Raw genomic sequence first — 27775 nt, forward strand, 5'->3', positions numbered from 1 at the left:
ACATGGTCGCCCATTCATACCGGAACCGCGTTACTTTTGTTGAAGTTTAGACATGTCAAGCTACATGGTCCATCTACTGAGACAGTTTCAGACTAGGGTCAGACTATGACTTCTGGACATTTAGATTGATTGTGCACTCCTCCAAAAAAGCCTACAAATATCTTTAAAGCACTCTGTTACAGATTGCAATGGTAAGATTTCTTCCTTTACTAAGGGGGTCATTCCGAGTTGTTCGCTCGCAAGCTGCTTTTAGCAGCTTTGCACACGCTAAGCCGCCGCCTACTGGGAGTGAATCTTAGCATATCAAAATTGCGAACGAAAGATTAGCAGAATTGCGAATAGACACTTCTTAGCAGTTTCTGAGTAGCTCCAGACTTACTCGGCATCTGCGATCAGTTCAGTGCTTGTCGTTCCTGGTTTGACGTCACAAACACACCCAGCGTTCGCCCAGACACTCCTCCGTTTCTCCAGCCACTCCCGCGTTTTTCCCAGAAACTGTAGCGTTTTTTCACACACTCCCATAAAACGGCCTGTTTCCGCACAGAAACACCCACTTCCTGTCAATCACACTCCGATCACCAGAACGAAGAAAAAAACTCGTAATGCCGTGAGTAAAACTCCAAACTGCATAGCAAATTTACTTGGCGCAGTCGCAGTGCGGACATTGCGCATTAGCGACTAATCGCTCCGTTGCGAGAAAAAAATAACGAGCGAACAACTCGGAATGACCCCCTAAATTTACTGAAGTTTGGTTTCACCAAAACTCAGACTTTTTGGCATTTTGTGTAAAGCAAAAACTAAGCAACTTTGTACTGTGGTGAAATCGTGCTGCACTGCAGATGGACAGATTTAAAATGTGCAGAGATCTAGATTTTGGAGGAGTGTGCCCTAGCTCAAATCTATATTGCAGTGTAAAAATAAAGCTATGATCTACATGCAAAAGCAGCCTGTATTTATACTGCATGCAAAAAAAAAACAAAAAAAAATGACTGTTTGCACTACATGCTCTGGAAGATGGTTTATTTGAGTGCAAAGGTGCTTTTTTTCTACTTTGCTCCAAACTCTGAATAACCCTTTATCTGCTGCTTGTAAGCTGCACACCAAACCACATTATGGTGGTCATTCCGAGTTATTTGCTCGTTAATTTTCTTCGCATCGCAGCGATTTTCCGCATGCGCAATGTTCGCACTGCGACTGCGCCAAGTAAATTTGCTATGAAGATTGGTATTTTACTCACGGCATTACGAGGTTTTTACTTCGTTCTGGAGATCGGAGTGTGATTGACAGGAAGTGGGTGTTACTGGGTGGAAACTGTCCGTTTTATGGGAGTGTGTGAAAAAACGCTACCGTTTCTGGGAAAAACGCGGGAGTGGCTGGAGAAACGGAGGAGTGTCTGGGCGAATGCTGGGTGTGTTTGTGACGTCAAACCAGGAACGACAAGCACTGAACTGATCGCACTGGAAGAGTAAGTCTCGAGCTACTCAGAAACTGCACAGAGAAGTCTTTTCGCAATATTGCGAATCTTTCGTTCGCAATTTTGATAAGCTAAGATTCACTCCAAGAGGGCGGCGGCTTAGCGTGTGCAATGCTGCTAAAAGCAGCTAGCGAGCGAACAACTCGGAATGAGGGCCTATGTCAATGGTGGTCATTCCGAGTTGTTCGCTCGCAAGCTGCTTTTAGCAGCTTTGCACATGCTAAGCCGCCGCCTACTGGGAGTGGATCTTAGCTTATCAAAATTGCGAACGAAAGATTTGCAATATTGCGAAAAGACTTCTCTGTGCAGTTTCTGAGTAGCTCGAGATTTACTCTTCCAGTGCGATCAGTTCAGTGCTTGTCGTTCCTGGTTTGACGTCACAAACACACCCAGCGTTCGCCCAGACACTCCTCCGTTTCTCCAGCCACTCCCGTGTTTTTCCCAGAAACGGCAGCGTTTTTTCAAACACTCCCATAAAACGGCCAGTTTCCGCCCAGAAACACACACTTCCTGTCAATCACACTCCGATCTCCAGAACGAAGAAAAAACCTCGTAATGCCGTGAGTAAAATACCAATCTTCATAGCAAATTTACTTGGCGCAGTCGCAGTGCGAACATTGCGCATGCGCAATTAGCGGAAAATCGCTGCGATGCGAAGAAAATTACCGAGCGAACAACTCGGAATGACCACCAAGGTGCCTTATCTGAAACTGCCTCTCCTTGTGGTCTTGTAGGCATGATATTTTTGACAGCTGCAGATTAAAACAGACATAGGTCCCGCTCTCTGATTATATTATAGCATAAGAAAACAAGGAAGTTATTCTGCGCTTATTGGGGGTCATTCTGAGTTGATCGCTCGCTAGCAGTTTTTAGCAGCCGTGCAAACGCTATGCCGCAGCCCACTGGGAGTGTATTTTAGCTTAGCAGAAGTGCGAACGGTTGTATCGCAGAGCGGCTACAAACATTTTTTGGGTAGTTTCAGAGTAGCTCAAAACCTACTCAGCGCTTGCGATCACTTCAGACTATTCAGTTCCGGATTTGACGTCACAATCCCGCCCAGCGTTCGCCCAGCCACGCCTGCGTTTTTCCTGGCACGCCTGCATTTTTCCGCACTCTCCCTGAAAACGGTCAGTTGCCACCCAGAAACGCCCACTTCATGTCAATCACTCTGCGGCAAGCAGTGCGGTGTAAAACTACATCGTTCGTTGTGCCCGTACGTCGCGTGTGCATATTGCGCCACATATGCATGCACAGAACTGCTGTTTTTTAGCCTGATCACTGCGCTGCGAACAAATGCAGCTAGCGATCAACTCGGAATGACCCCCATTGTCTATTATAATAACAGGTGTTTGTATAATAAAATGTAAACACAGACAGTGGTAAATGTATACAACAAATTATTACATATATAAACATTAAATATAGTAAATATAGCAATAATATTAGATAGGCATTGCATAAAGGAATTAACCCGAATTAACCCGATATATCCCGATCACTATATTTAGCGGTACATGCAGGGGGGGTTTCTGTGTACCCAGATTTCTGAGGGACCAAATGTTTTTTTTTCTGATTTGGGCCTGTGATTGTAGACCAGGCTACTCACGACATTATGCCCCACCCCAGCTGCATTTTGCCACGATGTACGGGCCTGTGGGAAGGGGGCATAGACAAGATTTAGCCAAGCAAGGGCTAGACCCAGCTGTCTCCCGGTTGCTAATTGCTCATAACTGTCACAGTGATTACATAGCTGGTGATGTCTGGTAATGGATATGAATGTGGAGAGCAGTAGCAATGATCATGGGGTGTAGTATGGTATGCCGGCGGCCGGGCTCCTGGCGACCAGCATACCGGCGCCAGGAGCCCGACCGCCGGCATACCAACAGTGTGGCGAGCGCAAAGAAGCCCCTGGCGGGTTCGCTGCGCTCGCCACACTGCGGGCACGGCTCCTTCAGGGGGGTCGTGGACCCCCACGAGGGAGAATAGCTGTCGGTATGCCGGGTGTCGGGATCCCTGCGCCGGTATACTGTGAGCCGGGATCCTGATATTCGGCATACTGAAGACCACCCATGATCATGCACCTGGTAAGCTCTACTGAATGATATAAAGCTGCAATAGTAGTACTGTAGTAATAATAATTCTAGGGAATTGTGGCAGTGATTTGTTGGTGAACTGTAGTGAGGGAGATGGATCTGGTAATCTTTTTTAATCAATTATGTAGCTGGTACCATTATTACCCCTTTCAGACTTGCCACCCACCAGGAAATTCCCGGGTCTCAGTCCATCTTTGGTAAAGAGAGTTTGCTTTCAGACATACCAGAATTCTGGGTTGGTGCATGTTCATGTGCAAAAACCCGGGATTTTCATGTATGTGTGATTTGGTGAGCTAGTTCTCCAAGATGTTTGGAACAACCTCCCTGCCGAATTCCTTCAAATACTGTACAAGTATACCTAGAAGAATTGATGCTGTTATGAAGGCAAAGAGTGCTCACACCAAATATTGATTTGACTTCGATTTCTCTCCTATTCACTTACCTTGCATTTTGTTAATTGCTAAAAATAAACTATTAACACTTCTATTTTTTAAAGTATTCTTACTTTGCAGTATTTTTCCACACCTGCAGAGTACTGTATGTATGTATGTATATATATATATATATATATATATATATACACAGGTGCTCAAAATAAGAAAATAAACAAAGAAAATAAACAAATAAAAAAAAATGCACGTGATTTGGCATTGCAATGTTGGTAACGAATCTGCCTGGTCTTTTCATTTCAAGTGCTGCCGTTACAAGTTTGTATATATAAGACAGAAGTACAGTATGTTCCCTGAAAGATCATACCCGATACATCCTGGCCAAAGCACAATGGCATACCTCCCAACATGACCCCCTCCAGGAGGGACTCAATGCTCTGCTTCTGGACTTTTCTCTTAATTTATGATTGCCGGCACCTGTGTTGAACAGACTAATGGATAAGAAATGTGTTACAGCACAGGTGATAGCAATAATAAATTAAGAGGGAAGTCCAGGAGCAGATCATTCTGTCCCTCCTGGAGAGGGTCATGTTGGGAGGTATGCAATGGGGGTAATTCAGAATTGATCGCAGCAGCAAATTTGTTAGGTGTTGGGCAAAACCATGTGCACTGCAGGTGGAGCAGATATAACATTTACAGAGAGAGTTAGATTTGGGAGGGTTATATTGTTTCTGTGCAGAGTAAATACTGGCTGCTTTATTTTTACACTGCAATTTAGATTTCAGATTGAGCACACCCCACCCAAATCTAACTCTCTCTGCACATGTTATATCTGCCCCCCCCCCCCCCCCCCTGCAGTGCACATTGGGGGTCATTCCGAGTTGTTCGCTCGCAAGTGAATTTTAGCAGATTTGCTCATGCTAAGCCGCCGCCTACTGGGAGTGAATCTTAGCATCTTAAAATTGCGAACGATGTATTCGCAATATTGCGATTACACACCTCGTAGCAGTTTCTGAGTAGCTTCAGACTTACTCGGCATCTGCGATCATTTCACTGCTTGTCGTTCCTGGTTTGACGTCACAAACACACCCAGCGTTTGCCCAGACACTCCCCCGTTTCTCCAGCCACTCCTGCGTTTTTTTCCGGAAACGGTAGCGTTTTTTCCCACACGCCCATAAAACGGCCTGTTTCCGCCCAGTAACACCCATTTCCTGTCAATCACATTACGATCGCCAGAACGATGAAAATGCCGTGAGTAAAATTCCTAAGTGCATAGCAAATTTACTTGGCGCAGTCGCAGTGCGGACATTGCGCATGCGCATTAAGCGGAAAATCGCTGCGATGCGAAGATTTTTACCGAGCGAACAACTCGGAATGACCCCCATGGTTTTGCCCAACTGCTAATAAATTTGCTGCTGCGATCAACTCTGAATTAGGCCCTATGTACCTATTTGCAGTTATTGCTGTTGGGAAACATACATATGACAGTTAACACTTCACACAATCAGATGCATTTCCCCATTTACCATTGCGATAAGAGCATTGTGCAACTATTGAAAATAAAATGATTGCCTTATATGCTTACCACTGTCTGTGTTTACATTTTATATACTATACCAGTTAATATGTTAAGCATTCGAAATTTCAATGTCACACATAGCAACCAATCAGATTCTACTTAACATTTATCTAACTGCTTCTAGTAAATAATAGATTGCTATGGGCAACATCACCAGTTCTAAAAAAAAAACAAAAACATCATAGTAAATGTACCCCCATTAGTGGAAGACATGTAAACAAAATAGGATTTTAATTACCTACCGGTAAATCCTTTTCTCGTAGTTCGTAGAGGATGCTGGGGTCCACATTAGTACCATTGGGTATAGACGGGTCCTTTGGTACTTTAAGAGTTTAATAGTGTGGGCTGGCTCCTCCCTCTATGCCCCTCCTACCAGACTCAGTCTAGAAACTGCCCGAGGAGACGGACATACTTCGAGAGAAGGAAATACACAGATAGTGGTGAGATTCACACCAGCTCACACTTAACATAAAAGGAAAGCCAAGCTAACCAACTTGTAACAATTCAGCAATCGCTGAAACAACACTACTAAACCAAGTAACAATGCAAGAATACTAAGCACTGGGCGGGTGCCCAGAATCCTTTACGGACTACAAGAAAAGGATTTACTGGTAGGTAATTAAAATCCTATTTTCTCTTACGTCCTAGAGGATCCTGGGGGCCACATTAGTACCATTGGGATGTACCAAAGCTCCCAGTATGGGAGGGAGAGTGCTGAAGTTCCTGCAGAACAGATTGACCAAACTTTAGGTCCTCAGAGGCCAAAGTATCGAACTTGTAGAACTTAGCAAATGTGTTCGACCCCGACCAAGTAGCTGCTCGGCAAAGCTGTAAAGCCGAGACACCCCGGGCAGCCGCCCAGGAAGAACCCACTTTACGAGTAGAGTGGGCCTAAACAGATGGACACGGCAAGCCTGCCGCAGAAAAAGCATGCTGCATAGTAGACCTGACCTAACGAGAAATCATCTGCAAATAAGCAGGGCACCCAACCTTGTTGGGATCATATAGGTCGAACAAAGCGTCTGACTTCCTGTGATGAGAGGTTCTCTTCACATAAATTTTCAAAGCCCTCACCACATCTAAGGACTTTGAGGTAATTGAGAAGTCAGTAGCCACTGGCACCACAATAGGTTGGTTGATATGAAAAGCCGACACAACCTTTGGAAGAAACTGCTGCGGAGGAGTAGCATCATCTCTGCCATTACCTTGGTGAACACACTCGGTGCTGTGGAGAGGCCAAACGGCAGTGCTTGGAACTGATAGTGACAATCCAGCAGAGCAAATCTGAGATAAGCCTGGTGAGGCAGCCAGATCGGAATGGGAAGGTACGCATCCTTGATATCCAGGGATACTAGGAATTCCCCCTCCTCCGTACCTGAGATCACCGCTCTCAGAGACTCCATCTTGAATTTGAATTCCCTTAAGTAGGGGTTCAATGACTTTAAGATTAAAATCGACCCTACCGAACCATCTGGTTTCGGCACCACAAAGAGGTTTGAGTAATAACCCTTGTGGTGTAGGTGAGGTTGAACTGGGACAATAACATCTGTTTTTACCAATTTTTGAATGGCTTCCTGTAGGATAGCGCTTTCTGTCAGCAAAACTGGTAAGCCTGATATGAAGAATCTGTGAGGTGGGAGTTCCTGAAACTCCAGTCTGTAGCCCTGGGTAACAATGTCTGTCACCCAGGGGTCTAGGCCTGATGATGCCCAGATGTGACTGAAATTTTTTAGTCTCGCTCCCACCTGACCGATCTCCAGGCTGGGAGGTCCACCTTGCATGCTGAAGATTTTGAGGAAACAGAACCTGGTTTCTGTTCCTGAAAACCTGTTGGTGCAAGTTTTTAGGGTTTTCCCCAACCACCTCTAAAGAAGGTAAAAGGGGATTTGGATTTTTTTTTATTTTGCGGTCCGAAAGGACTGCAATGTGGATGTAGGATAAGATTTTCTAGTCAGTGGAGCTGCTGAGGGAAGAAAGGTTGACTTACCCGCAGTTGCCGTGGAAATCCACGCATCCAATGTGTCCCCAAACAGAGCCTGACCTGTGAAGGGTAGGTTCTCCACACTTTTCTTAGATTCTGCATCTGCAGTCCATTGGCGTAGACAGAGTCCTCTGCGTGCTGAGACCGCCAAGTCAATGTCACTCCTATCCATAGTATCTAAGTCCTCTAGTAATGTGCCTGTCCACTTTACTATTGCTTTAGAAATCCATGCACAAGCAATAGTGGGCCTTAAAGCCATGCCTGTAGCAGTGTATAGAGATTTGAGCAGAGTCTCAATCTTGCTCTTTTAGGGTGGTTGAACCAGGGACAGGTAAAACCACCTTTTAGACAACCTAGATAAAGAAGCATCTACTATAGGTGGGTTATCCCCCTTCTTTCTGTCCTCTTCAGGGAAAGGAAAAGCAATGAGAATTCTTTTAGGGATCTGGAATTTTTTTCTCTGGGTTTTCCCAGGATTTTTCAAATAAAGAGTTTAGCTCTTTAGAAGCCGGGAAGGTGAGGGAGGATTTCTTATTTTCCATAAAATAAGATTCCTGTTCCGGCTCAGGCACCTTCTCAGTAATATGCAAAACATCCCTAATGGCTTCAATCATCAGATGCACCCCCTTAGCAAGGGATGCATCCCCCCCATGCATATCCCCATCCCCGTCCCCTGTATCAGAGTCTGTATCAGTGTCAACTTGCATTATTTGGGCAAGTGTACGCTTTTTAGTGTATGTAGGTGGGGTATTTGAGGAAGTAGGAATGCTGCAAACCCTCTACAGACTTTCTCAAAAACTGCGTCTCTTTCTCATTATGTGACATCCTTGATGACATCTGGGATATAATTCCACTTAAAGAATCCACCCATGGGGGTTCTGAAGGTTGGGAAAGCACATTGCAGTCCTGAGTACATGGGATAGACTCCTCAGGAGAAGATACACACTCTGCAGCACATGATACAGAGCCCTTAGACATGGTAATGTGGATAAATACACATATACACAGGAAAATGTCAGACAAAGTTTCCCCCAGAGTATTTTCAGAGAAACACAGAGTATAAGGAGCCAGCCACACAGCGCCCCAGTTATTATAATAAAAGCCCGGCGCAGACTAAATAACCTTAAAAGGTTAAATAGCACTAACTACACTCTCCCCCCCTGTCTATAACATGCAGTAACTGGAGTGATGTGAAGGGTCAGCGCTCCCTGTCAGCGTGCTTCAGTGTTCTGCAGGGAGAAGGTGAGTGATGGATCCGCTCTGAGGAGAAGCCCCGCCCCCCGTAATGGCGCGCGGCTTCCCGCACACAATATGATTATACTGGCCTGAGGACTTTAGTGCTAACAGCGGGATTAGACCCTGTTAGGTGCTTTACCAGTGTTAGGCTGATCGCGCTGGCCCGGGACGCCCCTCAGCCGCGTCTACATAGAAATGTTGCTGAGCCTTCATGGAGCGCAACCTGACAGAGCTGCGCTCCCACCCTTGTGCTGCCATTCTCGCCAGCGACCCGCTAACCGGGCCGCCGGCACTGAACTCACCACTCTCCTTTCTACTGGCTCTGTTAGGGGGTGGCGGCCGTGCTGCAGAAGTGAGCGGTCGCCTCGTGGGCTTGCGATCAACACCAGTGGCGGATTTAGGGAGGGGGGGGCGTCATTTTTTATTGCTTTTTTGTATTTTGTATTGTTTTTGTACTGTCTGCGCGCACCCACCCAACATGTCCCCCTACCCTGTCAGTTGCTGCTGCTGCTCTGCTCCACACCAGTGTGTTTCTCCTCCTGTTTGGCTCCCTGGAGAAATGTGACATGCAGTCAGTGCAGAGGAGCCGAGCAGGAGGAGGAACTTTCCAGATCCAGCACGCCGCCGCTGCTGAAGGTCAGCACCCAGTCACACAGCGCACCGTGACCGGCACCGCACAGAGGAACAGTGCACCAGTACCACGCCCCAGTGACTTTGACTTTAGACCTCCCCCACGGTCCCCATAAACAATGGACCTGGAGACTTAACAAGTCTCTTCTTTACGATACACTTTGTAGAGAGGCCTTAGACAAGACTCTGGAAGATTACATTGCCACGAATGTTACAGATGATGTCTCCCACCTAACTGTGTGGGAAGCACATAAATGTGTACTCCGCGGCAAATTGATACAATTAGGCACTTACAAAAAGAAACAGAGGCAAGCCCTGATCTCCGGTCTTCTACTTAAGATCCACGCCCTCGAGACCTTACACAAGGCATCACTATCGGATGAGACCCTTGTGGAGTTGTCGGAAGCCCGTTCACAACTGAACAAACTCCTTTCTGACAATATAGTCCATTCCATCCGTAAATGTAAACGGAAATATTATCAATGGGGCAATAAACCTGGCCGAGTCCTGGCTCATGCGCTACGTACCCAACACTCGGCTTTGTTCATTAGCACAGTGAAGGACGACAGGGGAATCCCCAAATTCCAATCACCTGAGATTGGGGCTTGCTTTGCACAATTTTATGCCTTGCTATACAACCTAGAGAACGCTCCCTCAGATGCAGACCCCCATTCTTCGCTCCAAAAAATAAGGGACTATCTGAAGTCCATAGACTATCCTGTTCTCCCGCCCTCGAAGCTCGATTTACTAGAAGCCCCTTTCACTGCCCAAGAACTAGATCAGGCCATCTCCTTTATGCCATCCGGAAAAAGCCCCGGGCCCTGACGGATTCACTATAGCATACTACAAGGTGTTTAAGGATAAGCTGATCCCCTTACTCCTTCGAGCGTTTAACTCAATTGCATCTGGTTCTCATTTCTCCCGTGATTCTCTGGAGGCCCATATCTCGGTGATACCGAAGCAGGGTAAAGACCCTTCGGTCTGCTCTAGCTATAGACCCATTTCTCTCCTAAATGTAGATCTCAAACTCTATGCTAAGATTTTGGCAAATAGATTAGGTGCGCTAGTCCCTCTCTTAGTTCACAACGACCAGGTAGGATTTGTTGTTGACCGAGAGGCTAAAGATAACACAACCAAAATCCTCAACCTCATCCATTTAGCATCCCACAGTTCTACCCCTACTATGTTACTATCTACCGATGCCGAAAAGGCATTTGATAGGGTCAGTTGGAAATTTATGAAATCACTTTTGGAGCATATAGGCTTAGGTCCCAATGCACTTACTTGGATATTGGCCCTTTATGACTCTCCGACGGCGAAGGTGCGCATTAATGGCACCTTATCTGTCCCATTTACCATAAGCAACGGCACTAGACAAGGCTGCCCATTATCTCCATTGATCTTTGTGCTTTGTATTGAAGCGTTGGCTAGAGCTATCCGGGCTAACCATGCCATCAGGGGTTTTCCCGTGGGAGACGGTGAATATAAGTTAGCCCTATTTGCCGACGACCTCTTAGCCATAGTATCCCATCCCACTGACTCTCTACCGCACCTAATGAAGGAACTTGACCTCTTTGGACAGCTTTCTAATTTCAAAATTAATTATTCTAAATCCAGCGCTCTTAATATTTCCGCCCCTGCAGAATCCGTTACGGCCCTTAAATGTTCTTTCCCTTTCTTATGGCACTTGTCTTATATAACTTATCTTGGTGTTAAGCTGTCCGCTAACGAGTCCCAGTTGTTCCTGCTGAATTATTTACCTCTTCTACAAACGATTCGGAATGACTACTCTAGATGGAATATGAAGTACCTATCCTGGTTTGGGAGGATAAATATAGTCACGATGAACACCCTCCCTAAATTATTGTATGTAATGCAGGCCCTCCCGATCCGCATCCCAGAATCCTGGTTCCGATCTGTTTCACTTTTGATCCAGCAGTTTGTCTGGCAGAGGAAGAGACCCAGGCTTAAACGTTCCCAGCTAACTAAATCAATTGAGAATGGCGGCCTCCAACTTCCTGATATAAAATGTTATTACCATGCCATTCTTTTGAGTAGAATTATAGATTGGACAAGAAATCGCAAACATAAACAATGGGTGGAGCTAGAAGGCCTGTACGTGCAGCAATTCCCAGAGATATTCCCCTGGCTCCCCTCCTTCCCAAAATTGCCTCTCCCCCATCCTACTATAACTCCCACACTAGCCGCCTGGAAATCGCTAAGGGAACTTCCTTATATCTCTTCCAAGTTTGGCCCCTTGACCTCCTTTCTGGCCAACCCTGATTTTGTTCCGGGGGTTAACCCTGCCCACTTCTTATGTTGGGCTGTGGCGGGACTGTTCAGGGTCGGTCAGATGGTATCACCGACTGGAGTCAAACAATTCTCAGATTTGAGGGAGAAGTGGGATGTCCCCAGCAGGACTTTTGGAAATTCCTACAAATACGACACTTCCTGGCGACTGGCCATAGACTAAGGAGCGCCGCTAGAGAATTGACTTTATTTGAGAAACTCTGTGTTGCTGTCCTTGACCCGACCCACGCCATATCCACCTTGTACAAAATTGTTTGCCATTCCCGACCTCTCGCTACTCCATTCTTTGCTGTGGCTTGGGAAAGGGACTTGGGCATTTACCTGTCGCCTAAGGATTGGGAAAATATTTTCTTGAAAACCCACATGAGTTCTGTTTGTGTCCAGATCAGGGAGACTCAATATAAAGTGGTGACACGGTGGTACAGACATCCCTCCCTCCTCCATGCTATGTATCCCTCCTCGTCGGCCCACTGCTGGCGATGCTCAGGCACCCTTCTACATATTTGGTGGACATGCCCTCTGATCCAACTGCTTTTTAAAGACTCATAGGTCATCTCGCCAGACAACTGGGGACCGGATCCGGGTGGCGCAAGCGACAAAGCGTACGTATCATTGGGTGTGACTCTCTCTCTCTGATTGAATTGTAATGTGTTGTACCATTTATATTGTAACTTATTGTAATCCCCTTTTTCAAATATATTATTACTTGTTGCTGCTTTGGACCACAACTTACAATCAAATACTGGTGTCGCATTCAGTTTCTGTTGAGCGTTTGTATAGTGTAATTGCCACACCTAGAGCTGCCTCGTGCTCTCAGCATGTCGGTCTGTGTGTATGCACTGAGTGTAAGCTGCACGGCTATTCTGGTGTGTGTACGCAAAGTGCGTGCACAGTACGGGACTGTGTACACTAACTGGGGACAGAGTACGTAGGTAAAGGATTTATTACAGCGGCCGCAGCGGCTTCAGTTGCAGTGTGCAATAGGGGTTAGTTGCTGCTTTCCAAGAAGTCTATCGAACTTCTCAGTTGGGGGTATCGTCCGGCTCGTCTCATACCCGGCTTTTGCACAACATTGCAGGCACTTGCCAGCAGCAAAGGGTGGATTAGCATTATTATATTGTGTTGAGCTATCTTGTGCTGCTGAACTGCGCCTGTACTGCATTGGTTAGGGATGCTGGCGTGAACCGCAAGGACAAAGGGGAAAAAAAAGCCATTTAAAAGTTTTTTCTTTTTTTTTCTTTTGCACATGTAACCTTGCGTAAAGGCGCACACAGCGTACCCATACTTTGCATCCATTCCACATATTGTTGCCATAGGTTATAACGGTCATTTATAGGTTTGTGTGAAACCGGATACATCTGTGTTGCTACAGGTTGAGTATCCCTTATCCAAAATGCTTGGGACCAGAGGTATTTTGGATATCGGATTTTTCCGTATTTTGGAATAATTGTATACAATAATGAGATATCATGGTGATGGAACCTAAATCTAAGCACAGAATGCATTTATGTTACATATACACCTTATACACACAGCCTGAAGGTCATTTTAGCCAATATTTTTTATAACTTTGTGCATTAAACAAAGTGTGTCTACATTCACACAATTCATTTATGTTTCATATACACCTTATACACACAGCCTGAAGGTCATTTAATACAATATTATTAATAACTTTGTGTATTAAACAAAGTTTGTGTACATTGAGCCATCAAAAAAACAAAGGTTTCACTATCTCAGTCTCACTCCAAAAAGTCCGTATTTCGGAATATTTGGATATGGGATACTCAACCTGTATATACATTTGAAGTAACTGTGTTAATGATATAGTTGTAAGAACACAAAACGCAGCTCTGGCCTAGTCTTTTAGGTTAAACAGAGCAATTGTGGGGTGTGTTCGTGAGCGACAATAGTTTATATCGCTCACATTTATACTGTGTGATTTGTTTTAGTGCAGGCGCACTTTTGTACGTGAGCGCGCACAAGCGTGAAAAGGCACGTGCGGTTGCGTAATTACGCAAATTGCGTAAGATCGCTAATGGCAAGGACAAACCACACAATAGTTCAATTTAAAGTGGAGTAGTAGAAGTTTATCTACAAATAGCACATAACTATCCGGTTTCAAACGCAGATTAGAATAACATTGATAAAGTGTGTTACCTCTGGGGAAAGCTATCAGTTAACAGGAAAGGATATTTTTTCTGATCAGAAAACTATAGAGTGTTAGTGTGGGCTGAAAAAGGTGTGAATGTATTGAACCCCGCTTGGTGAACTTGGTGAACTCGGTGAACTCGGTGAAACTCGGTGAACTTGGTGAGCACGGTCTAGGTGAACACGTGCAACGGAGTGTGATAAAGCTTTGTGAAGTTGTTGTTTTAAAGGTTTTTTTTTCTTGGTATTACACTCCGGCTGTTTTGGAGCACAGTGTGAAGACTCCAGTGATCCTACAACTTATAGATAGCAAGTGTCTATAAGCGGTACGATTGGACCGCGCGGTTGTGTGAGCGATACGTGGCGCAACGTGATACGAAGTTTTGCATATTTGTGCGTAAATCTTGTCATCATACGCATTGTGTAAAGCACATGCAAGCGTGATTTGTGTAAAAAAAATTGTCCTTTAGGCAGATATTCACTGGGTACGGTAAGTTACTCCTAAAGGCCCAGGGGATATAGGCCGAAGTAGGGCCTGCACTGGCTACGCGTGTCTGCTAAATAGGGCGGGTCCGTGGTACTCGGAGCAGAAGAAGTTAGTGGAAGAACTTTGAGGACTTCCACCGTTAGACTACTGTGTTTGGAGCATTTTAGGAAGATTTCCCGTGTTAAAAAGGTCCACAATGCGAGCCAAGTGCACAACACAGGGACGTTCCTCAGTCAGGGTTCAGACAGTAGAATTGAGACCCAGGGGGTCAGCTCGGTTGGTAATGTGGGGGAAGTGTGGTCCCCACACTGAGACCTTTTGTGATGAATGGACAAGAATGACTGTGGGGGATAAAGCATCATTTCCTGGGATAGGTAGTTTTGATCCAGAGGTACTACAAAATGTAAGGATTAGAATATGCCTGCTCAAATCCAGAAAGCAAAGGGTAAGGCATACAGATTGTTTAAACTTGTGGCAACAAGAGGGGGATGTGCAAAGGGAGCTTGCTCGCACAGCAAGTTCCAAACCAGGCAGAAGCGTGAATGCGACAGCACCACCACCACCATATGTTGATGGAGAGAAGAGTGTCACCACCAATGATACAAAGGTAGAGGTCAGGGAAATGCGCAGCGAATGTATTAAAACTAACGCTTGTACCTTGTACCCTGTTTTACCTTCTCCCCAAGATTACAGCAACATAGAGGATGAGCCTAGCATGATCTCAGCCCTTGCCCTGGCTGCCACCATACACGACACAAGGGTGGGCATTGCCCAACCACCAAGGGCAGTGGCCGCATCAGCCATTGAGGGGGCAGATGAGATCGTGGTGACTGGTAAGTACGGTACCGTCCATTATGCAGAAACAGTGACTCCCCGTATTGTAGAGACAAACAAGAAAGATGTGGTTGAGTTGCATCCAGTTAGGGTGATTGCAGTCCCTAACGGGAGAACTGACACTCAGGGGGTGACCCCAATCAGGAACACTGCAATGTACTGTCCCTGGTCCCGTATGGAGCTGAGGTCAATTATGGCAGAATTCCCTGACCCCAGAAAGGATTTAGTCGGATGCCAGAAATATATAAAAGATTTAGGACTTTCCCAAGAACCCACAAACAAAGATTGGCGGACGGTGTTGCGAGCGAGTCTCCCCTCTAACATTGACATCCCAAAATTTATTACAGACTGCAACCTAGATGCAGAAGTGCCACTCACTGATGCTTACAATCAGGAGAATGTCAGGCAAATCAATATACAACTAGTTTTGTATTTCCCAGCCGTAGTTAGATGGAATAAGATTTTTTCCATAAGACAGAAAGAGAATGAACTGGCATCCGAATATTTCCACAGAGCTTGGATGGAAATGGCTAAATTCACTGGGGTTGAGGATATTAGAGACAATGTCAACCACAGGGAAGTAGCTGTCTCTGTATTAATGGAGGGATTGAAGGAGGCACTGAAAACCAGGGTGCAAACTTCTCTGCCAAACTGGAGGGGTATTACGGTGACTGCACTTAGGGAATCAGCACCGGAGCACGACCGTAATATCCAGAAAACCAGGGAGGCACAAGGGGAGAGGTTGATGGTGATGAGCATCCAAGCACTGGAAGGAGCATCAACTCGACCAAAACCCCAGGCCCCTGACACATGGAAAAAGCCAAGAGTTTGTTACCTGTGTAAAAGGGAAGGGCATTATGCCAGAAATTGTAACAGCACACAAAAATTCAGACCCCCTAGACAAGAACACGAGCAAAGTAATTATACACATAGAGGAGATCAGGGATCATACAGGAGAGAGTACGAGGGGAAACAAGGAGGTACCCGCCGAGGTGGGACTGGCAGACCTCTGAAAATTCTCAGTTACCCCCCTCACATATTGTAGCTGCCAATGTGCTGCGGGAGGGTCTCACCACACAATAGGGGTTGGACCACACCAGTAGTCTGCAGCCAGTGAAGTTGATTGCTAGACCTGCTTTTTTTTACCGTGTTCTGATAGACATGCACGGATCCATGAGATCCGTGCATGTTTATCAGTGGGAAGGGGTGGGAAAGTGTTAAATTTGCTGGAAAAAAATGCGTGGGGTCCCCCCTCCTAAGCAAATCCAGCCTCGGGCTCTTTGAGCCGGTCCTGGTTGAAAAAATATGGGGGGAAAAGTGACAGGGGTTCCCCCATATTTAATCAACCAGCACCGGGCTCTGCGCCTGGTCCTGGTTCCAAAAATACGGGGGATAAAAAGCGTAGGGGTCCCCCGTATTTCTGAAACCAGCACCGGGCTCCACTAGCCAGGTACATAATGCCACAGCCGGGGGACACTTTTATATTGGTCCCTGCGGCCCTGGCATTACATACCCAACTAGTCACCCCTGGCCGGGGTACCCTGGAGGAGTGGGAACCCCTTAAATCAAGGGGTACCCCCCCTCCAGCCACCTAAGGGCCAGGGGTGAAGCCCGAGGCTGTCCCCCCCCATCCAAGGGCGGCGGATGGGGGGCTGATAGCCTTTTTGTTAAAATATGAATATTGTTTTTAGTAGCAGTACTACAAGTCCCAGCAAGCCTCCCCCGCAAGCTGGTACTTGGAGAACCACAAGTACCAGCATGCGGTGGAAAACCGGGCCCGCTGGTACCTGTAGTACTACTACTAAAAAAATACCCCAATAAAAACAGGAGACACACACCTTGAAAGTAAAAGTTTATTACATACATGCACACCTCCAAACATACATACTTACCTATGTTCACACGAGGGCCGGTCCTCTTCTCCATGTAGAATCCATGGGGTACCTGTGGGAAAAATTATACTCACATAATCCTAGTGAAGATCGGTCCTCTTCTGTTCTTTTTGTAATCCACGTACTTTGCAAAATAAAAAAACAGACACCCGACCACGCACTGAAAGGGGCCCCATGTTTTCACATGGGACCCCTTTCCCCGACTGCCAGGAACCCCCCTGACTTCTGTCTAAGAGGGTTCCTTCAGCCAATCAGGGAGCACCACGTCGTGGCACCCTCCTGATTGGCTGTGTGCTCCTGTAGTGTCTGTCAGGTAGCACACGGCAGTGATACAATGTAGCGCCTATGCGCTCCATTGTAACCAATGGTGGGAACTTTGCGGACAGCGGTGAGGTTACTTTCGGTCAACCGCTGTCCGCAAAGTTCCCACCATTGCATGCCTATCAGAACACGGTAAAAAAAAGCAGGTCTGTTTTTTTTTTAGCGTTTTTTTACGAATTGTATTGTTTCACGGCAGTGTTTGGCTATTGCCGGCAGTGTTTGTGAATTACACTTTTTAGTAAATTACTGAGTTCTACCAAATAACAGGCGTATTTGACCGATGGTGTATTCATTCGTAATTTTTTTCTTTGAGTTCCAAAAAAATACGAATGCCCTCATCACTGCCGTGATTTGAGTTTAGTAAATTCCCGAGATGACACTTTGAAGAAAAAACACCATCTCGGTCAAAATCGGGAGCTTAGTACATTTCCACCATAGTCTCCCCTTTCCCCTCATGCAACTTTTACTTATTTACAAGGCACAACAAGGGAATTATACACCTTTACAGTATGCGAGGGGACAGTAACTGATCAGAGCATCATGCATGGTATCTACGTGTTCGGATAATTATGAGTAATAATCCGGTTTTGGTTTGGAGAAGATCGCATGTCGTTGCGAATAATTATTCGCAAAGGCAGATTAAAGGTATATTTGTGTTTATTATGTACTTGGTATGCGGTGGGAATCCAGAGCTGACCAGCTGTACACACCCCTTGATCAAGGCATCGCCCATCTCTTCTAACCGACCAATGACCTCTCCTGTACTGTAAACGACCATCCCTCCAACCAATCAGTGGAGAGCATACAACCCCATTGTATTGTATTTTGGGCAAGGGTATATAAACCTTGCACCTAGGCCGGTCACTCTCTCTCTCTGCTTTTTAAAGACTCATAGGTCGTCTCGCCAGACGACTGGGGACCGTATCCGGGTGGCGCAAGCGACAAAGCGTACGTATCATTGGGTGTGACTCTCTCTCTGTGATTGAATTGTAAGGTGTTGTACCATTTATATTGTATCTTATTGTAATCCCCCTTTTCAAATATATTATTACTTGTTGCTGCTTTGGACCACAACTTACAATCAAATACTGGTGTCGCATTCAGTTTCTGTTGAGCGTTTGTATAGTGTAATTGCCACACCTAGAGCTGCCTCGTGCTCTCAGCGTGTCGGTCTGTGTGTATGCACTGAGTGTAAGCTGCACGGCTATTCCGGCGTGTGTACGCAAAGTGCGTGCACAGTACGGGACTGTGTACGCTAACTGGGGACAGAGTACGTAGGTAAAGGATTTATTACAGCGGCCGCAGCGGCTTCAGTTACAGTGTGCAATAGGGGTTAGTGGCTGCTTTCCAAGAAGTCTATCGAACTTCTCAAGGGGCATAGAGGGAGGAGCCAGCCCACACTATTAAACTCTTAAAGTGCTAGTAGCTCCCAAAGGACCCATCTATACCCCATGGTACTAATGTGGACCCCAGCATCTTCTATGATGTTAGAGAAAATAGGATTTTAATTACCTACCGGTAAAACCTATTCTGTAGTCTGTAGAGGATGCTGGGGTTCCATTTAGTACCATAGGGTATAGACGGGTCCTTTGGGAGCCACTGGCACTTTAAGAGTTTAACAGTGTGGACTGGCTCCTCCCTCTATGCCCCTCCTACCAGACTCAGTCTAGTAACTGTGCCCGAGGAGACGGATATAATTCGAGAGAAGGAAACACGGATAGTGGTAAAAATTCACACCAGCTCACACCGAATTGAAAAAACCATGCTGACCAGCATGCAACATGAAGAAACCATGCTAACCAGCAGGCACCATGAAGAAATCATGCAAAACCGCATGAAACATGAAGAATCCATGTCAACCAGCAGGTAACATGAAGAAACCATGTTAACCAGCAGGCAACATGAAGAAATCATGCTAACCAGGATGAAACATGAAGAAATCATGCCAACCATCATGCAACACGAAGAAATCATGTTATCTAGCATGAAACAGGAAGCAACCATGCCAATCAGCATGTAACCTGAAGAAACCATGCTAACCATGCATGAAGAAAAGCAACAGCTGAACCAATACTTAACCATGTAGCAACGCAGGAAAACAAAGCACTGGGCGGGCGCCCAGCATCCTCTATCTACGGACTACGAGAAAAGGATTTACCGGTAGGTAATTAAAATCATAATTTTCTCTTACGTCCTAGAGCAGAGGTGGCCAAATGGTAGATCGCGATATACCGGTAGCTCGCAGAGCATTCACCAGTAGATCGCGACAGACTTAACAGAAAATAACTGTAAGGAGCCTGCCTCTGCTGCTTCTCTTCACAGTTCCCAGGGATGCAGTGTGCAGGTGCGCGGGTGACATAATGACGTCACCCGCGATGTGAGGAGCCTGGGCGCTAGATGGACCCAGTTTGATCCAGCCGGCGGTGGCAGCAACAGGAGAAGCAGCCAGCGAGAGGCCATGCAGCGTGAAAGCGGGAGCCATGACTGCAGGGAGAGGGAGGACTGAAGCTAGGCAGCGTGACAACTTGTCAGGGAAGTTATGCAAAGGGGGGTTTCTTCACAAGGGGAGGGACGATCTGCAAAAGGGGGCGGATCTGCACAGAGCGTGGTATCTTCACAAAGGGTTTTTTTTCTTTATACATGGGGGATCTGCAACGGGTGGAGGATCTGCACAGAGGGTATTATTGTACAGGGGGCAATTATACAGGGGACTGGAGGAGGGGTATATGCAAAGTGGGGGACTTGCACGGAGGAGGGTATTGTACAGGGGGCTACTATGCAGGGGAGAGGAGGGGGGTATCTGCAAAGGGGGGGATTTGCACAGAGGGAGGTTATTTGATATTGTCATTCTTAATGCTATTTTTAAATGTGCGTGTTATTACTGGTGCTGTTATTTGATGGCATCATTATTAACGCTATTCTTAAATGTGAGCGTTATTATTGGTGTAATCTGACACCGGTATATAACCGCTAAGTAAGTGGACAAAAAGTAGATCCCAGGTCCCAAAAGTCCGGCCACCCCTGTCCTAGAGGATGCTGGGGTTCCATTTAGTACCATGGGGATGTACCAAAGCTCCTAGTACGGGAGGGAGAATGCTGAGGATCCGGCAGAACAGATTGACCAAACTTTAGGTCCTCAGATGCCAAAGTATCAAACTTGTAGAACTTCAGTAAACATGTTCGACCCCGACCAAGCAACTGGCCGGCAAAGCTGTAAAGCCGAGACACCCCGGGCAGCTGCCCAGGAACAACCCACTGTACGAGTAGAGTGGGCCTTAACAGATCTTGGACACGGCAGGCCTGCCGTAGAATAAGCATGCTGGATAGGAAACCTGATCCAGCGAGCAAATGTCTGCATAGAAGCAGGACACCCAACCGTGTTGGGATCATATAGAACAAACAGAGCGTCCGACTACCTGTAATGAGAAGTCCTTGTCTCAGAAATTTTCAAAGCCCTCACAACATCCAAGGACTGTGAGGTCATTGAGTAGTCAGTAGCCACTGGCACCACAATAGGCTGTTGATATGAAAAGCCGACACAACCTTTGAAAGAAATTGCTGACACGTTCTGAGCTCAGCTCTATCTTCATGGAAAAACAAGTAGGGGCTCTTGCATGACAATGCCCCCAATTTCAACACACGTCGAGCAGATGCCAATGCCAACAATCGGACCACCTTCCAAGTTAGAAACTTGACGTCCACCTCCTGTAAAGGCTCGAACCAATCCGACTGCAGGAACTGCAGCACCACATTAAGATCCCAAGGTGCCGTAGGAGGCACAAAGGGTGGCTGGCTGTGCAGAACCCCTTTCAAGAAAGTCTGAACCTCAGGGAGAGCATCCAATAGTTTCTGGAAGAAAATGGATAAGGTTGAAATCTGGACTTTATGGAGCCCAAGCGTAGGCCCACATCCACACCCGCTTGCAGAAAGAGGAGAAAACCATCCTAGTTGAAACTCCACCGTGGGAAACTTCTTTGATCCACACCAAGACACATACTTTTTCCAAATCCGATGGTAATGTTTTGACGTTACTCCTTTCCTAGCCTGAATCAGGGTAGGAATTACCTTTTTTGGAATGCCCTTCCAAGCTAATATCTGGCGTTCAACCTCCATGCCATCAGACATAGCCGCGGTAAGTCTTGATAGGCGAACGGCCCCATAGAAGGTCCTCGCGAAGAGGAAGAGGCCACTGATCCTCCAGTAGAAATCACAGAAGATCCATGTACCAAGCCCTTCTTGGCCAGACCAGAGCAATGAGGATCCCCTGAACTCCTGTTCTTACTATAAGTTGGAAAATCCTTGTAGAAGGTTGTTGTACACGGCCTTCAGATCCAGAATGTTTATTGGAAGGAGAGATTCCTGAATTGACCGCTTTCCTTTGAAGTTTTCCCCCTGAGTGACTGCTTCCCAACCTCTGAGACTTGCATCCGTGGTTAGAAGAATCCAATTCTGAATCCCGAACCTGCGATCCTCGAGTAGGTGAGATGTTTGCAGCCACCAGTGGAGTGAAATTCTGACTTTCGGCAACAGGCGTATCCGCTGGTGCATGTGAAGATGAGATCCTGACCATAAGAACAGGAGATCCAGGGTGAAAGACCATGCAAGGAATCTTCTGTACTGTCGAGCCTCTAAGGAGGCAACCATCTTCCCCAGAAGGCGAATGCGCAGATGAACCGATACCTGGGCTTACATCAGGACATCCCGGACCATTGATTGGATCACCAACGCTTTCTCCACCGGCAGAAACACCCTCTGCACTACTGTGTCGAGAATCATCCCCAGGAAGGAACGCCTCCCTATCGGCTTCAAATGCGAAATTGGAAGCTTCAGGATCCACCCAAGATCCCGGGACAGTTGATTTGAGAGAGCAACACTCCGTAACAACAGCTCCCTGGAGAATGTTAGGGGCGCCCAGATATGGAATTATGACCACTCCTGATTTGTGGAGCGCGAGCATAAAGGCTGCCACGGCCCTGATGAACACCCCCGGTGTTGCGAAGAAGCCAAGTTCAGTGTTTGGAACTGGAAGTGACATAGTTGTAGTGCAACTTTAGATAGGCCTAGAGAGGCGGCCAGATTGGAATGTGAAGTACACACCCCTGATATCCCGGGATACCAGGAATTCCTCTATAGCTCGATCAGAGATCACCACTCCCAGACTCCATCCTGAATTGAACACCCACCAATAGGGGATCAATGACCTTAGGGTTGAATAGTAACCCCTGTTATGTAAATGAGTTGGAAGTTGGAACAGGAATAATGACATTTGTTTGACAAATGTTATGATAGCTTCCAGCAGTAGTGCACTTTCTGCCTGAGAAGCTAGTAAGCCTGATTTGAATAATCTGTGAGGTGGGAATACTATAAATTCTAGTCTGCAACCCAACTGTTTCCAGGGGTTTAGGCAGGATATCACCCAGATGTGTTACCGAATCTCTTTAGTCTCACTCCCACTTGCCTGATCCCCAGGCAGTGAGGTCCACCGACAAACCGAAGGGTTTGAAAAAGGCCGAATCTGAAATCCGTCCCTGGGAACCTGGCGGTGCAGGTTTTCTGGATTTCCCCAACGTCCTCTAAAAGAAGTGGAGGAATATGTGGATTCATGTTTGAACTTTGCGGTTCGAAGGGATTGCAGTGTAGGTGTAGGATATAATTTCCTGGTCTGTGCAGCTGCGGAAGGAAGACATACCAATTTACCCGCAGTTGACATGGATAATCCCGTGCGTCCCAACAGGGTCTTACCTGTGAAGGGCGGACCTGTCATACCTTACTCGGATTCTGTATCCGCAGTCCATTGGTGTAGCCACCGTCCCCTGCGTGTCGAAACTGCCAGAGCAGTGGTCCCTGCGTTATGCAGGTCAATCTCCTTCATGGCGTCTAGCCGTGAAGCCGGTAGAATCCTGTATGTGACATAGAAAAAAGTACAAGTCACTTCTACACATAGAATCTAAATCATCAAGTAAGGAGCCTGACCACGTTACAATAGCCCCAGAGATGTACGCAAAAGTGGGTCTCTGAGTCACACCTGCAGCAGTGTACAGTATTAGAGATTAGTCTCAATCTGCGATCAGCCTTTATGGAGGTTGTACCAGGTACAGGTAACACAACCCTTGACAATTTAGACACTCTTTAGGGATGTGGATAATAACTCAGGGTGTACTCGGGTTTTCCTAAATAAGGAGTTTTACACCCGTAACAGTGGGAAGGCATTTATTTTATATATATATATATATATATATATATATATATATATATATAAAATATTCCTCATCCCTAATAGCCTCAAACATATGTTGCCCCCCTCACATGTCATGCATTATATGGGCAAGTGTACGCTTGTTAGGGTACGCAAGTGGGGAAAGAGGCACAGCTGTGGGATTTTAATCCCCAGACTACTGCAAAACTGCCGCTTCTTCCCAGTATGGAATATATTTTTAAAATATAAATCAAAGTACACCTTATGGAGGCCACCCCAGGGGAACTGCCGCCGAAGCCTGAGAATTTGTACAGTTTTGAGCATGGTATAGACTACCCAGGAGAAGATATACATTCTGCAGTACAGGACAAAGTCCCTTAAACATGGTAAAGTGGATTACACATACACAGGAAAATGTCAACACAGTTCCCCCCCCCCCCCCCCCAGAATATCTTCCAGCCACAGCGCGCCCATATAGGCTTTTATGAAGATAAAAACCTCGCTGACTAGCTTAACCTTAACAGGGTAGCTAGTACATAATATCACTCCCCCCTTGTTTATAACACCCTGTACCTCAGTGTAGTTATGTGGAGGACAGCGTTCCCTGTCAGCGTGTGTCTGCAGGGAGAAAATGGCGCTGGCTAGTGCTGGATCCTCTCTAAGTAGAAACTCCGTCCCCTGTAATGGCACGTCTTCCCGCACTTAGAGATTATACTGACCTGAGGCAATTTCTGCAGCAAACAGTGGGTTAGACCTTGAAAGCTTTGTTTGACCAGTGTAGGGTATTGGGCTGGCCCAGGGACGCCCCTCACAGCGCCGTACACAGTGTGCCGCTGAGCCTTCCGGAGCGCAGCCTGTCAGAGCTGCGCTCCCACCCTTGTGCCGCCATTCTCGCCGGGAACCCGCTTACCGGGGCTCCGGCGTCAGATTCACCACTCTTCTTTCTTCTGGCTCTGTTAGGGGGTGGCGGCATGCAGCGGGAGTGAGCGGTCGCCTTGAGCGGCTAACGATCATCACCCTCAGGAGCTCAGTGTCCGGTCAGCGGAGATAGGGGTCATTAACCTCAAGGGATGGATCCTACTCCCCCACTAAGCCCCACGAAGCAGGAAGGCTGTTGCCAGCAGCCTTCCTGTAAAATAACAAACTCTAGAAAACAATAGAAGAAAACTCCTAGGAGCTCCCCTAGCTGTGACCGGCTCCTCCGGGCACATTTTCTAAACTGAGTCTGGTAGAAGGGGCATAGAAGGAGGAGCCAGCCCACACTGTTAAACTCTTAAAGTGCCAGTGGCTCCCAAAGGACCTGTCTATACCCCATGGTACTAAATGGAACCCCAGCATCCTCTAGGACATAAGAGATATTATGTTTTTGCATTGTCAATTACAAGCCATATACAATTACCAATAATTTTTAGCAAATACATAAAACCCTGTTACGGCATAGCTACACTTTCAAAATGTGTCAGAACAATGAATTATAATCTAATTTTATACAGTATGATAAGAAAGTGGAATTTTGCCTCTCGCACCACACCATTGTTGTATGAATATATAGCAAAGAAGAAGGACTGTGAATACAGTTTTAGTTTCTGTACTTCCAGTAATTATTTTTTCCAAGCAATGTTTGTTGGACAACAGTCGTACATTTCCAAGGCAATTAAAAATATACGTATTATTTTAATAAGGCTTCAATTGTGCTGGAAATTCTTGTTACACTTCGTGACTAACAATAACAAATGTACAATACTGTTTTCCGCTACCAAAAATAATGACAGTATAGCTGTGAAACTTGCATATAACGAAGGCAAAAACATGCATGTATTTAAAAAACAAAACCTATTTAACAAAACTATATGTAGTCTAGTATAAGGGGAGCTAGCTGCTCAGCAAGTAACTAGCCTGACATTATCTGGGGTTTATTCAGGTCCCTCCATGGTGCCAATGTGCACGTGCAGGTTCCGTCCTGCACGTGTGTGGCTGCCGAATGCGATCGGTTCACAATGGGTGTGAACACCGCTGCCTGATTGACAGGCTGAGGTGTTCAGCGGGCAGGCGGCAACAGACTGTTGCGTGGGTAGTGCGTGAAAAATGGGTGCGAGTTGGCTGTGTTTTCAGGATGTCATGCAGCCGCACCAATGTAAAAAATGGAGGTGGCCCTACTACATATGCAGCCTAGCTGCGGCTGCAGGGGGCATCCCTAATTTCTGCATGAGTGATGCGATCGCAATTGTTTTATGATCACATCGCTGGGCCCGCCAATTGCCCCCCAGCATGCTTCAGAAGGGATTGCAGATTCTGCTTTTTAGCAGAATCAGCAATCCGTGGTGAATAACCACCATGGCCCTCATTCCGAGTTGTTCGCTCGCTAGCTGCTTTTAGCAGCATTGCTCACGCTAAGCCGCCGCCCTCTGGGAGTGTGTCTTAGCTTAGCAGAATTGCGAACGAAAGATTCTCAAAATTGCGAATAGAAATTTCTTAGCAGTTTCTGAGTAGCTCGACACTTACTCTGCCACTGCGATCAGTTCAGTCAGTTTCGTTCCTGGTTTGACGTCACAAACACACCCAGCGTTCGCCCAGACACTCCCCCGTTTCTCCAGCCACTCCCGCGTTTTTCCCAGAAACGGCAGCGTTTTTTCACACACACCCATAAAACGGTCAGTTTCCGCCCAGAAACACCCACTTCCTGTCAATCACACTCCGATCACCAGAACGAAGAAAAATCCTCGTAATGCCGTGAGTAAAATACCTAACTGTTGAGTAAAATAACTAAGCGCATGCGCTCTGCGAACATTGCGCATGCGCAGTAAGCGACTAATCGCAATATAGAGAAAATCGGCAACGAGCGAACAACTCGGAATGAGGGCCCATGTTCAGTAGTTAGGTTGTGAGACCTACACAGAACTACTGTTTCCTCCCGTTCTTATTAAAAAAAAACCCAACATTTTAAAGGGTTAATAAGCACATCTCTATAGATAATGGGTGATTTCTTGAAACAGGGCAGAAAATCACGCTGCTCCAGCACTGCCTGTTCATATCCTAGACTAGGATATGAATGTCAACCCAAACTAGTAACAAACACAAGTCATCCTGTAGCACAGGGGTTCTCGACTCCAATCCTCAAGTACCATGAATTGGTCATGTTTTCATCATTACTTTGATCATGCACAGGTTAATTTATTTTTTGAGTCAGTAATTATCCCCATTTGTTTCCACAGACAGAAATCATAAAATCATGACCTTTCGTGATACTTGAGGATTGGAGACAACAACTCCTGTTGTAACCAATCCTGAAACCTCCATAAATTATGTTGGGTATACATACAATTACTGTATCTGGTCGAACTGCCAGGTATCAGCAAATCGCCCAAACAATCATACAACCATGGCTGACCACTAATTATCGTTCTGTTGGACATGCTGAAATCGTCCAACGTGTCCCAAAAATTCAATAATTAGTTGTGTGCATCTGGCAGTGTATGCACTATGGCGGATGACCACCTGACATTAAGGAACAGGGGAGGAATGCAGATATTGTCGCCATACACTTTGCAATATCTCACAGTGTATGACCACGATATCTGATGTCAGATAAAATTTCCATTGGTCTGAAACTTCAGGTTTCACATTTACATATGATAACTGATATAGAATTTACATATGATAACTGATATAGAATTTCAATTACGTGTATTTCATTGCTAAATGTAACCTCTTTTTTTTTTTTTTAACTTTTTCATACTTTTCCATCCACGTGCAGTAATTAAAGGTCCACGTGCTTAGATGGTGAAAAACAATACCAAAAACATGCAAAAATGTTGTGTCGACCATTTTTCATGTTGACCTTTTCATGTTTCAACCTTTTGTACATGTCAACCTTTCATAGGTCCACCTAATGACCATGTCGACCTTTTGTCCATGTGGACCATATGGTGTTGACCTAATGATTGTAGACCTTCTTACTGTAGATCTATTGACCGTAACCTTGGGTTCATTCATTCCTATGTTCTGCAGCCTGAAAATAGCATAACAAATAGCTTAAATGTTTGATTAGAGGCGCGCTGTTGTGTCTTCACAATACCCCTGCTGGACAGGATCTTTGCAGTGTTGCCATAGATCATGGCATCCTTAACAGTGTCTGTAATTTGTGATTTTATTTCTGCCTCACCCCCAGAGGTGCAAGTATGCGGGTACGGGTAGGTATGGCG

Source organism: Pseudophryne corroboree, chromosome 5 (assembly GCF_028390025.1).
Source record: "Pseudophryne corroboree isolate aPseCor3 chromosome 5, aPseCor3.hap2, whole genome shotgun sequence".
NCBI classification, from domain to species: Eukaryota; Metazoa; Chordata; class Amphibia; order Anura; family Myobatrachidae; genus Pseudophryne; species Pseudophryne corroboree.